Genomic DNA, 15,357 nt, shown 5'->3' with positions numbered 1-15,357 from the left:
TCTGGTAAACAAAATACTTCAAGTCTATTAGAAAAAGAACAACATATGATTTTCATGTGAGGATTGATTAATGATTAATGACAGCAGGACCACAATAGGAACAGGATTCTTCTTTGGTGTCACAGAAGCGCTGAATTGTTCCTTGCATAGAAAACAACCACTCAATTGCATCCATACACTACCTGCTGTTTGGAACGTTTCAATTTGTTCAAAATGGTCTATATAATGCATATGATATGGCTTTGTAAAAGACATAATTCTGTTAACTCCTTAAATATCATACAGTATATATTGTGAAGATAATAATTTGAAAGCCTATACTTTAAATTGTTGAGTGTACAATTAACAAATTTTAACATGAGGTCTCTTCTGGGATCTTTTAACCACTCAACATGTCAAGATAAATAATAAATATAACAACAAAGCACCTATGTTCTTTTCAGTAACATAAACATAAATTCTATGTAATTTCTGAAATAGATCTACAATCTTCTTAGACAAAAGTTAAAAGTCATTTTCTGTTATGATATAGGAGGTTGGTTACAAACCCATGCACAAATTAATGCTATATCCTCATGAATGTGAACTCAATGAGTCCAGTGCATGTGTGTTTCAAATGTTGTTCTTGACATAAATTCTCTTAGCGAAAAGTAATAGAGTTTTACTACCAAAGGCAAGTCTTTGCTGATTTGTGAAAGGGAATTACCATGAGGATCACTTAGAGAAAAGTCAAGGTAAAACTGAGGATGCCTGTAAACACCAAGGAATCACTAAATGTCTGCTTCCATTTTCCATCTCTTTCTCATTCTTTCATATTTTCACTCTCTGTATTTCTTTTGTTGTTCAGTGTCTCTGACACTGTGCTATTTATTGTAATTGAACAGGTTTTTATTAACAATGTCTCATATTTTTTCTTATAACATTACATTAATGTGCAAAAAACATATTAGAAGAATATATGCCAATGTATGTAAAAATGACTGTGCATGTAAGTCTCTATTACTGTCTCAAACAGATTATTCAGGTCATTTCTTAACTATCTTATATCTAGGATTTAGTAGAAAGATAAACTATAAATTTCAAAACAATCATCATGTCACAATTGCCACCAAAATATATAGTATTTGATGTGATGTCACAAAAATGTTAATGGAATATTTTATAACAGTTGATTTAAATTCATTTATTTGTGTTTAAAATATACTGATGATTGAAAATGAGATTACTAGTAAGACTTAGTTTTCTAGCACAATGGGTTTGACTACAGAATATAATTTTCTAGTATGGTATGTATCCAAATACATCTTATCTATATTAGTTTGATTTCAAAATACTAAAATGGTGTACCTTCTAAGAGTGATTGTTTTATCTCTGAGTATTTAGGATAGAAACATATTATTACCATCTAGATGTGTTATCATTTACAATTGTCCTCTTGAACAAATAAAGTTTGTTGTCTAGCAAGCTTATTCCATGTATATTTATTGTTAGATTTCAGAGAAAAATATAAATGCTCTCCTATCAACTTTCTGAACTAGACTGAAAAACACCATAATATCATAATATCCTCCAAGTGCAATTACCAAGTCATAATTATGACATGCCAAATAAGGTAAGACTTAAGTGGAAGATAGTCTTACTGAAAATCAAGTTCCTCAATGGTACACAAGTACAAAGATACTGCTGAAAGAGAAATTAAAGTTCAATTATATGACTTCTAATTTGGACAGATTTATTAAAAAACTGACATTTCTTAATAGTTACTTATATCTCATATTGGTTGTATCATGATGTTAATTATGGGATTTTTAAATTCTTCATCAAGACATGAGGTCTAGTTGTTTATTTTTCCAATATTCTTTGAGCTAAGTGATACTATCTGCCTTGTTTTTAGTTAAAGAAATATGAAGGAACTTGTTACATGTCTACGTCCCCCAGATTAGAATCTTGGTTACCATGAAACCACTTTATATTTTAGTGTGTTAAACCCTTTCCCAGTCATGCCTTGGAAGAACTATGATAAACAATCTCACAAATTAATTTGAAATGTTTGGTAGTCTTATTAAATAAATAGTATAATTGAGTGAGCTACTGAGAATTTATGATCTGTGCTTGTTGTTCAATAGCATTTTTTTAGTCTATTAGATACACACAGCATGCACTGCATCTACCTATTAAGGACTTATATCAGAAAAAGAAAATAAATGGAGAATAATATTATATATATATAAGTATGTAATATTATATTTCAAGTATAGAGTTAAATTAAAATGTTAAATGGACATTCTTACTTAGTAGATTAACCTTTGTACTTTCAAAACACAGTCATTCCTGTCCTCTCCCTCCTCCTCCTCCTCCTCTCCTCCTTCCTCATCTTCATTCTTCCCAATTATGGTGTGAGTCTGTGTGTGTGTGTGAGTATGTGTGTGAGTGTATGTGTGTGAGTCTGTGTGTGTGTGTGAGTGCATGTGTGTGAGTGTGTGTGTGTATGAGTGTGTGTGAGTGTATGTGTGTGTGTGTGAGTATGTGTGTGTATGAGTGTGTGTGTGTATGAGTGTGTGTGAGTGTATGTGTGTGTGTGTGTGTGTGTGTGTGTGTGTGTGTGTGAATGTGTTTCCATCAGTGGGATTAGGGAGGGACATGTGATTTCCTGCTGTCCTTCTTTACCTAATTTCCCTGGAACTAGATCTCTTTCACAGATAGGAATCTTCCAGTTGTGCTTAGAGTGTTCTGACATTTGCTAGTCTCTACTGTTATTGCTGGGTTACACACATTGATGGTCACTCCTGCCTCTTTGGTTGTTTTCTATAAATAGATAAAATGGGGACTTGAACATGGGTCATGCTTGCACAAGTACTCTTAACCACTGAGCTATCTCTCTAGCCCCTAAACGTCATTCTTAAAATTTCAAAAATAAGCTGTGTTTTTCTTCCCCTCATTTCATTATTTATGAGCATCTGTTTCTTTCTTAGACATTTAAATTTTTAAATACTGAATGTTGGAATACGTCATGCCTCTGACACTTAGATATTATTTAATTTAATTTGAATCAAGAATCAGACTTTAAAGCAAATTAGTAATTCAATAAATGTGTAAACAAACAGAATGATTATAAAGTACTATTCAGGGATTTCTCTACTCTAACTATTAGCACATTAGATATTTATCTACGATCCTACTTTTACCTAATATCCTGTTTATTATACTGCCAAGATAATAATACCCTAGAGGCCTCTTACACAATGTGTCAAAGCCCATATTCAGCTAACCAAATAAAGTTGGATGTCAGTGTTGCAAGACCCTAACCCAGCACTTCTTTATTGCTTAAAATATAGGCCAGTTTTGGACTCAACTAGTAAGGTGTTGCATATTTTAAAAATTAAATATGAGTTTCAATGCAACATGGCCAATTTTATAAGAAAATTAGTCACTCTGGGATGGATTAGACTTCTTGAACATAAAATTAGATAGATTAAAGGAATTGTAGGAAGTCTATGGTGAAAATATAATAAATTCTTCTGAGTATATCACCTTCAGAATATATAAGAATTAAACCATCCCTTTTGACTCATGTGAAGAAGAAATAAAATATTTTACATGCTAGAGTGAGGATGTGATTGTCTCCTCTTAATAAGAGGCAAAGGACTGAGCACTTGGACTTTTCAGAATCTACACTATGAGCATTATTGCTGAAGTGATGATTGTAGGGGATATGTTTTTTGGCTCTGACTAGATCAATAGGACAGGGCCTCATGAATGAGACAGTTCCCTTCTCAAAGAGGACTAGACATTAGCTCATCCCTTCAGCATATTCAGATACAGCAAGAAGTTTCATCCGAAACTGATTCTCTTGGTATTTTAATCTTAGATTTTGCAGTTTCCAGAGAAACAAACTTCAGTAATTTATATGCTATTCAGTTCTTTAACAGACCAAAGGAAAACCTGGCAATAAATCCTAATAATTACCAGCAAGAGGGATTCAAATACTCTACTATTCCCTTCATTGTCTCATCCACACCTCAGAAGGGTACAGAGCCCATTGCAACAATTAGGAATGGCAGTCCACAAAGCTTCTTTTGCTCATTTATAAGGAATATAATGGTATTAATGGATTATTTTAGGTAAATTTTCTTTATACTTAGCCTGTTAGAAACAAATCTTTCTTTCATATTCTTCAATCTAAAACTAGAACAAGGACATTTGATGCTATGTTCTTTTTATTTGCCAGGTAATCAGTGATTTAAATTGTAGCAGCATTAAACCATTACAGAAGTATATTGCTAAAAGTAGTTTGAAAATCTCCAGAATGAATTAATATTTTATGTCAAGAAAACAATACAAGCCCGATTTTGTAAGCAATTTTTGCATGTACTATACTTAACTCTAAAGAGATTGTTACTTTTAATGAAATGCAAAGAAATCATGATATAGAATATAGTTATAAAACTCTGAGAACTCAGTCTTATTTGTAAATCAAGAGTTGAATTTGATTATTATATCTTTGCCAAATATCTTAGATTTGGTAAAAAGCCCTATCTTATTTTAATTTCTTTTAATGTGATTTCTAATAATTTAAACAGTGTAACATCATACATAATACATGTCAATGCACTGTGCCAATATAGGATGTGCTATAGCTATACTCCTCTTTATATTTAAGATGTATGAACTCAATACATCCTGTTACCCAAAGCAGCCAGGAAGACATTTGTGAAGAGAGTTAACTCAGTACTCCATCTCTAAATTAACTGTTTTTTCTTAGGTTTTGAGAATATTTTTAAACCCTGATTAGGTTATTCTTTTAATATAGCCACCTAAGGGGCAAATTCACATTAATTAAAAGAGACATCAGAGTTTTATAATACCCAATGCATTAGGCGAAATACTATAAACAAGAAGTTAGCTGTGACAAAGGGAAAGCAGACAACAGTTTAAGGGACTTGTATAAAAGAACATTAGTAAACATCCTGTTCCACTCTGAAGTAGAACAATAATAAATACAGGATAGTGCTACTAATTGAAGGAAGAATGAATCTAACAGTTTCTTGTGCTTTTGGGAAAGAACCTCAAGATATAATAAAAATTTTAATGCTGTCTGAAACTCAAAGATGCTTTCAAGAGGTGATCCTTCTCTCCCATTATTTAAAAAGCATTTGAGGAATTTGAAAGCTCTGGAGAAAGAAAATATAGGCTGGCAGGAAGAAACTCCATCTTGTTGGGTCTCTGAAAGAGCGGAGGACTGAACACTTGTAAACACGGTACCTTGAGCAATAGTTGCCTTATGGCTGGTAGTTTGAGGCCAAGAATAGCATGATAAACTTAGAATGTGTTTATCTCTTGGCAGCTTCATTTTACTTGCAAGCTGGAAGGGACAAAGACCAACAATTTTCCACCTACAAAGTGCATCTAAGCTGGCAGGAAGCTCAGCGAGTAAGTCAACTTGAGTCTTCAGATCACAGCCATTCTCAAAGCCAGATGGACAGCTTTAGAACAAGAGTGATTCAGCCAATATCTCAAGGCATTTGTGGTTATAATGTCCTGGATTGGAATGTGGGGGTGGGAGGAAGCTTTACTTTGGAGTCTTCACATACGTCTAGTGCTATTTTAAGAGACAGACGGGATATGTGCAAATTTTTATAATTCCTGATTCCTTGCTAGTTGAAAACAGGTATGAAGCATTTTGGAAAAACCTATAGTTCCTTCAAAGATAAATATATGTAAGCAGGTTTTTTTTCATACTGTTTGTTGTTTGGGGGTTTCTATAAATCATCTTTCATTATAGTAAAAGCGTTGTGTCTGATTCATTCACTGACATAATATTGGTTATCTAATGATGAAAGGCCAAGGTAGAGTTCTGAGTTTTATTTTAAAAGTGCTTAATATAGGAACAGAATTAATTATATGAGGTGTAGTTGAGAAAAGAAGAGCTTAGGTGCTGTAATTTTTAAGACTGAGCAAAGGAACTTCTTGTTACAAGGTTTGAGACATCTGTTGATGTTGGGTTATTTGCACTCTAGGTGTGTTATGTTTCAAATTACAGAGATATTTTCAGGTCATAAAACAAAATTCTTTTTTGTGTTTTTTTATTAGATATTTTCTTTATTTACATGTCATATGATATCTCCTTTCTCAGTTTCCCCTCCAAAAAAATAAATAAATAAAAAAGAAAAGAAAAAGAAAAAGGAAAAAAATGAAACAAAAATATAAATCCCTGTTCCCTTCCCTATCCCCCTGCTCACCAACCTACCATCTCCCACTTCCTGGCTCTGGCATTCTCCTACACTGGGGCATAGAACCTTCACAGGGCAGCCAAAATAGAATATAGAGTTTAGTAGTAGTCCCTCAGGTAGTCCCTCAGGATTACTGGCAGGAGGTGGATTAACCAAGTGGAGATTAGGCAGTGGCTCAACTATTGATCTGGTTAAAGAATATCAAAATATAAACGCTGTGTGTATGTCTTTCACTCGGGAACTTAAACCATTGAGGCAGGTAGTAAACCTGACAACAGTATTTATTTGATTATTTAATTCAACAGGTAATGATTTCTCTTAAACGGTTCTTGGAAAAACACATTCTAATAGAACTAGGGAAATATTTAAAATCAAGCACAGAAAAAAAATTTAAAAAGGGTCTGGAATAGGATTCAATAATTTCATTACTAGAAAGGAAATGCATCATCGTATGCTAAGTTCATGTTCACTGTACACAGAAAAGGGGGAGGAAACTCTATACATGTTCATAGAACATGTTATACTTGCCAGGGGAACTCACAAAAAGCAAAATGAGAAAATGTATTATGGAGGCAATGATGCTAAAGTGATTCAAAGCTCTTGACAAATGTAGATTTTCTTTTTTACCTGGAGTATTCTGTTGAGTTGCTTTTATCTTCATTCACTGGTATAAATATAAAAACATAAAACTTGAGAGTGATGAAAGGAATCTTCTATCCTCGAGGCCAATGAAGAGCTCCCAACAATAATAACCTTTAACTTAGGACAGTAGAACCCATTCCAATGAGACTAAATAAGGTGGTTGTAATGTAATCCACTGCTGCCTAGCACAGGCAGCTAGCAAACACTTTCCAATTGAAAACTTGCTGTTGAACACATATCACTAAGTCCTTTAGCCCTCATCATCTTTGCATAGAGATTCTGGATATTACTTTGACACAGGGCTTTGGTTACACTGAAAACAGATGATCTCTATTTGAGTATAAGAAACTGAACCCACTGATGTAGATTGTTACTTGGTTTAGACCAGAGCACTGAAGGAGGTCCTGATGGTTAAAATGCTTCTCCCTTGCTGTATTTTATACTCTGAAATTATTTCTTTCCACAATAATATTTAACATGTTTAAGTTAAAAACAAAGAAGCCCAAGAGGCAAATCATAAACTCTCTGTTTGGGCCTGTTTTGTGTGTTTGTTTGTATGTTTAGGCAGAGAATTTCAACCCAATTTCATATTTTTCCTATTTTGCCTTATTGAGTCCCCTACCCCAAACATGTTTTAGTGTTTTACTATATAATATTTCTACTAGAGTACCCAATAGGAAAAGAAACAAAGAATTTCAAGTAGAAATACCAAAGTTTTAAAACTATTGTAGTTTAATTCTTATTATATTCAGTACATTTTTATGAACTTAAAACAAAATTGGCCAGTAACAGAAATTTTAGTCACTACTGACAAAGTCATTGAGTGTTAAATTGTTGAAGACAAACATACTTTTATTTGTTAATCTTGAAAAATAATTCAATAGTTAATGGTGCATAAGTGGTATCATCATTTTTCTATTATTGCTATAAAATTACAATGTACCATTTTTCTTTAAAACATTATTTAAAATGCTTAGTTTCTCACTATTAAAATGAAAAATGCCCACAAATACATATGCATAAAGAAAACAATTTAGTAAATACTATATTTCATTCATCTCCCTGTCCCTTCATATCTGCCCTTCACATTTGCAAAGCTCCCAAATAAAACAAAAACAAAATGAAAATAAACAAAACAAAACATAAAACATCTTGCTGTAGAAGCTTTAGTGTGGCACATCATGACCATTTTGTGCACAGTTTTACTTGAAGATGTTCATTGTCAGTCATTGGTCTGGGTGGAAGATCTGCCTTCTCCTATACTATCAATACTGAATCCTCACCTGGACTCTTGAATATCTTCTGTGTCACTGAGACCACACAGCTTCAAATTTGCAGGATAAGACCTTTTCACATGCAGTTCTTAGATGAGATATGTGATGGTGTTGGCCAACTCAATTCCTTGAATTGTGCTTGGGTAGCAGTTAAACTGGTTAGCCTACCAGCTCTCAAACACCCACAAACCCACAACAAGCTCTCTCACACATTCTTAGCTAACTCACTCAATGCTTCAGTCAGCAATAGGCAGGGACAACTCTCCAGCTCAGAAGACCTAGGAACCAGATCTCCTGTTTGCCATAGTTGCCAAAGAATGAAAGGAAAGAATTGCCTCTCTCTTGTCCATGCCATCACACATTGGACAAGTGGCAGGGGCAGCTCTCCCATATTTAAGCCCTCAAGGCCAGATCTACTGTGCTCTCCAGGCAAGAAACAGACATGGCTTGCTCTCCCTAGTTCTTCAGTGGGTCAGAGTTGGAGCAATCTATCCATAGTATGATAGCCAGTGAGAAGTGTGACCTGCTTTGCACAACTCTTGAATATTAACACGGTATCAGACAGAATTCTGGGTCTTCAGTGGTAAAGCAAGCTATGGGCATCAACATAGACCCTGCTGTTACACAGCCAAGGACCAAGACAGACTTTATCATGGCCTCTGATGGTAAAGCAGGCTACCCTCTCCACAGTTGCACCTCCAGTTCCACCTTTCTTCATGTTTTTCAAACTGCTTCATTTCTCTTTCTTATCTCTCTACCACATAATTGCATATCATAGTGACTCTCACTGTGGGCAGGTCACAAAGACAGCAGGCCTCTGGGCTTCCTCCACATGCCTGGAGCATTTGGAGTCTTTCAGATTTTGTATCTCTGCTCTCATATCTTCATTGCATATTATTTCAGTCTCATATTTTCATGCCTATTGATCTCATTCTATATGCCTTACTTCTTTGCTGGGACGAACAGACATGCTTACCAGCAGAGTGCTAAGGTTACAACTATAGTAAATCAAATAATGTGTTCTGTATGTCTGAATGAATTTCTTCTGTTTTACAGTTTTCCTAAAATAATTTAATATTCAACATGTTCTTCCATATTTATTAAAGTCATCCATCTGAAACCACTCTTGGACTCATGTATGATAACAAATGCAGGATCTTTACCTTTTATCCTATGTCCAACCATTTACATTAACAAGTAAATAGGATGGGACAGAGTAAAGTCACCAAAAATATTTTGAGAAATAAGTACTGATCAAATAACTCTTTGCAGGAAACTCTAATGACTAATACATTTTATATGCAGTAAAATTTAGCATGAGTTTGATGGAAAAGGATATGGTCAGAACTTTTATCTACTTATCATTATAAAATAATCTTTCATAAAATCTAGTTCCTTATAACAAGAAGAATGCCAATAAGCAAGCGAGACTACACAGTACTCTCTGTGTATATCTCTGAGAGGCTGATCACTGCTCCACCACTGTTAATAGCTCTGGGGTAGGTATGTTTAAGTATGCACTCTGAGAAATTCTGTGCACCATGTGTTGAATTCTTAATATATGCTATACAGTTATCTTATTTAGTCCTAAAATAACCTTTGAAATTAGATATTAAACCTTTAAAGAGAAATTGATGTTTAAAGTCCTGTGGCTTGTTCAGGGGAATAACTATATCTAGATTTTGTTGAAGGAACAGAAGGAGAATGAACTCTGGATTACAAAACTCCCAGATGTTGTCTCTAAATGTCATTCAAAAATAATCTTGCAGAACTTTAAATGATACAACATAGACATTATATCACATGAATATAAGAAATAGTTGATGTATGATCTTTAATATGGAACTAATATTCAGAGAAATGTAAGACATGGAGCTTTATAGGAGAAAAGGGAGTTCTTCCTGTTAAGTTGATCCTTTGGTACTTGGAAAGTCGAGAAGCAGAATATTTCATCACTATTTCATCATTAACTGTGAGGCTAATTAAAAGACCTTAAGCACTTTCCACAGTAATGAGCATATTTAGGACACTAAAATATATAATTATTTAAATGATGTTATAATATTTTGCTTGTTATTATTACTATATGCTATTAATTATGTTTACTGAAGAAAAATTTTATTGCTCTGCAATTTCAATATAAAGCTATTTCAATATAAAGACATGTGTTAGCCTGAATCAGGCATATAATTAAAGTAGTTGAAATTTCTAAAATAAATGTAGCTTCACAAAGACTTGCCAGCATAGTTTTGATGAGTGATACCTCTTCATTTATATAGGCATAGAATTGGCTAAATAATCTTCAGCTCTTCCAGATGTTAAGAGGTACACGTTGATTGTAAGTGTTGTGACAAATGTTTCCCCATGTGATTCACATGTTTTCACACTCATACATCATGTTATATGTTTATAGATGCATGCTCATGAAAGTGTTAGAAACATAGCTGCTTTCCTTCATATTTAGCTTACCTGGTGACAAAAGGCAGGTGTTTATTATTTTTGATTCATAATCATACTGTAGAAGGAGAGAGGAGGGGAAAGAGAGAGAGAGAGAAGAGAATGGAGGGAGAGAGTAAATCAACTAGACCATTAAAATAAGTGAGAAACACTTAAATATTAAATTTACATAACAACTCTAAAAATTTATTTTTATATTTATTGGATAATTAGAACTGGTGCAATATCTCATGTGACATGTGCAGAATGTAAAAGTATTTGCCAATATTCTGAATAGCTTTCATAAAAATATAACTGTAATTAATTGTTTTAAAAGTAAGAATATTATGAGTATTTGTTTCCTTTTACTAAAAACAGTTTTTATTTCATATAACATTTCCTGATTACATTTCTCCTCCCTTTACTCCTCCCAGTTTCTTCCTACAGTCTCTCCCATTTAGATCTATCCCTGTCCAATCTTTCATTAGATAGATATCTTTCATTCTAACCAACTAGCTAACTATATATATATGTATATATATATATATATATACATATATATACACTTATATAACTATATAAATGTATGTATATATGTATAACTGTGAGATTAAAAGAGAGAAAAATTAAAAAATATGATAGTAAAGATTATATATACTTATTTAGATGGATAGATGATAGATAGATAGATAGATGTATAGGTATAGGGTATAGGGTATAAGTAGGTAGAATGCTAAACAGTAAGTCATAAATATACTTGTGATAAAAATAGGGGAAATATAAGTAATATATAGTAAAATATAAATCATAATAAGTAAAATAAATATATATAGAGTATACATACATAAATACATATTATGTGTATATATATGTATATATACACACACATGTATTTTCAGAGAGAAGGAGAGACATGATAGATGATAAAGAGAGGGAGAGAGAAAGAGAGAGAGAGAGAGAGAGAATCAAAAAGCCTTGACATGACAATATGATACAAAGAACCTCCTAAGATGCCATTGAATTTGTTTTCTTTTCCCGATCTCCTGCTGGGCATGTAGTTTGTTTCCCCGGTAAGTCCATTTTGAAAAATGGAAAATCAGAAAATAAAAACAAAATAAAAAACAAACAAAAACAACACAAGCACTAAATTTTTATTTGTAAACAGTTATCAATTGGAGATAGCCTTTGACTAAGGATTAGAGCATATGTCCACTTCTCCCTTTGGCTACAGGACCCCATTTGGCTAAAGCCTTATGCATGCTACCTCATTCTCTGTGAGTTCACATGCATCAATCCTGATCATGTTGATTTAGAGGACTTTGTTTCCTTCCTATTCTCCTTCTATTCCTGCTTTTACATTCTTTCTGCCTCCTCTGAGCTCTTTCTGAGGAGAGGGATTAATCTCTGAGGAGAGTCATTTGATGGGAGAAATGGCTTTGGGGTGAGCATTCCAAGGTCTCTCTCACTCTCTCAATGTCCAGTTGTGAGTTTCTGTACTAGTTTTCATAGGTTTCAAGAGGAAGCTTCTCTGATAATGGGTGAGAGAGGTGTTAATCTGAGCATATATAGCAAACTCACTAGTAGTCATTTATTGCTATATTCTTTTTTTAAGAACCATAATGTTTAGGTTTTTCCTAAGTTCTCAGACTAACTAGTGTGAAATTTATACTTATCAAATATCTGGTAAAACCACTCCTGTAATGGGCCATAAGTCAAATCAGATAATGGTTGGTTTTTCTGCCAAGCCTTTCACCACCATTGTACTATCTTATCTTCCAGGCAAGACTCTATTGTAGAACAAAGGTGTGTAGGTGGGTTGCTGTTTCTCTAATAGCAGCATGTAATATCATACCTTCCAGTAAGAAGGACTTGAGCACAAGAGGGTGAAGTCTCTAATGTAGGCACCAGGTCAACTTCTCCATGTTCAATGAATTATGTAGATATTGTCTTCAGCAACGTGGCTTGATGTCAGTTTGTGGGGTGCAAACTGTAGCCTTGGCAACACCCTGGGTTGTTCCCCTGGGTCTCATTTGACTAACAGCTCAATTATATGTTAGCCCATTGCAGTTCAGGTAATTTTGTTTGGAGAAAACATATATCCAGATGAGTCTCTGTCTCCCCCATTATTTAGTAATTTCAGTGTGTGTCCTTTGAATGTATGTATATATTCCCACACTCACTCACACACATATATGGAAGCTCCTAATTCTTATGCATAGTAACCCTAAAATGGTCCATATTCTCTTTTTTATCCACGTCTTCCAAACTCTACCCATTGATTTTTCCATTCCTGCTGTCCATCCCTTTCATTATAACTATACATTCCATTTCCTAAGAAGGTATATCTGGACCCCTAGTCCTTTACTCTGTACCTAACCTCTGTGGTTGTATGTATCATACCTTGGCTATCATTGTCTTAATATCTATATAAGTTAATGCATACTACATTTGTCTTTCTGGGTCTGAGTTATTTCATGTGGACTAATTTTTACTTTTTTAAACTTTTTTATGTTTTCATAGTTTTATTCATTCATCTGAAAATTTCATGCTTTTCCTTTTAAAAGATTGGGTAATACTCCTTTGTATAAATGTACTGCATTTCTTCATTATTCTGTTAAGAAACATCTACTCTGTTTCCCATTTCTATTTATAATGAATAGAGGATCAAAGTAATGAGAATGGATATAGTAAGTTTCTTCAACAAACATACACCCAGTTTGACCACCACTATTTGGTGAAGATACTAGTTTTAATCCATATTCAAAAGAATATGTATTTGCACAGATTCACAAAAATAAGTTGATAAAAGTTAACTACTATAACATAACAATACAAAATAATCCATATATTGAGAATATATACAAATTTGAGTGGAATAATGTCTATGTATGAAATTTAATTACAAGGAATAAATAAATTAAGTAAGCAACTACTAAAAACTAAAGTGTAAGTTTTCAAGAGAGAAAGTAAAGTTTTATGGGTAACAAATACAGGTCTCTGAGACAGGCAATTCTCTCTTTCATAAGAGGAAGGGTCAGTAACCTTTTAAACTTCGATGACTAATTGACTACAACAAACTTTTTGCATATTTTTTATATTTACCAATTTTTACAATAGAAAGATAATATTCATTATTTGATTTACAGTAATCATCTCACATGCATGCCAAAATTTATCAAAACAACATAAAATAACACACTTAAATATATATGTATGTGTGTTTGTGTGCCTCTCTGTGAAAAATATGATTTTCATTGTGTACATATAAAATGACTATTCTTTTAAAGCCACCACCGTATATTAGGTAATTAGTATGAAATTCTTCAGTCTTAAGAATTATACTTCTGGGACTCAAACTAGGCTTTACTTCTATTCCTAACATCTCCTTTCTTTTATGGGTGGAGAAAATGTTGAAGTGCACCTGGGAAGGCGGGTATGCAATAGATTTTAAAGGCTTGATTAACACCTGCTTAAATATTTTCTTCCAATCTTTAATTAAACAGTTAAGGTAGGACTTCATTTTCTAGATATACAATCACACTGATTCTGAGTAATACTCTACAGCTGCTAATTTCCCTTTCCAAAGAGAGTTACACACCAGTTTTTACTCTCCAAAATAGGAAGCTGCAGGAGACATTTCTTAGCTTCCGAGAGAATGGAAACCTTGGCCTCCTACCTTTTTATTTATTTTTTAAGTAACAGTGCAGATATATTTTATTTCATGTTTTATTATAAAACAGATGGACAGAAAAAGACAACAGAAACCACTGGAGGGGAATTCAGCACAAAATCCACTGGGAATCTTTTCATTTAAGTTAAGGTGAACAGAAACAGCTACAGTTTTAGTTAGGAAAGCAGTTAGTCAGGTGTGTCATGCCAGTTCCAGAATAGTTAAAAATTGTATCTAAATCCTTTTAATTGTGAAAGTAAACTTTGTTTATCAAGGTCAGAGAAGAGAGAGAGTTAATTTTCTGAAGGGAGCTGTGCACTTTCCTACTCCAATCTCTTAATAGGCAGGATCAAATAAAAGGAGAACAGCATATAAATAATAGCAAACAGAGGAATGGAAAGAAGAATATGAATTTGTCTAATAGAAAATAATTCTGGAATGACAAGAGAAGTGGGTATGGAGAGTCGGAAAAGCACTGATAAAATCTGATGCATTTTTCTTCAGAAAAGCATGGAAGTGAAAACATCCAGTGAGTCCTTGGTCTGAGTAAAGAAGATGCTAAAATGCTGTGAGTTGAGTTCATTTCCCAGCAAATCACCAGCACCACTGCATGCAAACTAGTTAGACTTGAATCTGAGATATTCATTCACTCCCAAAAAGCAAATAATAAAAGGATTTTCTATAAGACAAAAGAAGTCTTTGGCCAGCACCTGATTTTGTTAGTCAGTTGGAACTGATATCTGAGAGCTATCAATATACCCTATTTACTGGAGCTGACTGCGTGCTCATTGGAGGCAAATCCTGCCTGCAAAATTCATGCCAACATGGACTAAGAGATACACCTTCAAATAGCTCTCTGGCTCCCTGAATTACCATTATTTCTTTTTAATTTAAAATTTTTATTGTTTTTAAACTAGTTTTAATAATTCTTTGTAAATTCCACAAAACACATTTTGAATAGAAAATAGCAAAAAATGGGTACTATGTGTGGAATAATTCCACCCCTCGTTCCTCTTTCATACTTTCTAGTCTCCTCTGTTCTTACTCTCAAGTTCAAAAGCATATGCACACTCACATGCACATGTGCACAGAGAGAGGGGGGGAG

The sequence above is a fragment of the Mastomys coucha genome, unplaced genomic scaffold (assembly GCF_008632895.1).
Source record: "Mastomys coucha isolate ucsf_1 unplaced genomic scaffold, UCSF_Mcou_1 pScaffold8, whole genome shotgun sequence".
Lineage (NCBI taxonomy): Eukaryota > Metazoa > Chordata > Mammalia > Rodentia > Muridae > Mastomys > Mastomys coucha.
This window is presented reverse-complemented; position numbering follows the sequence as displayed.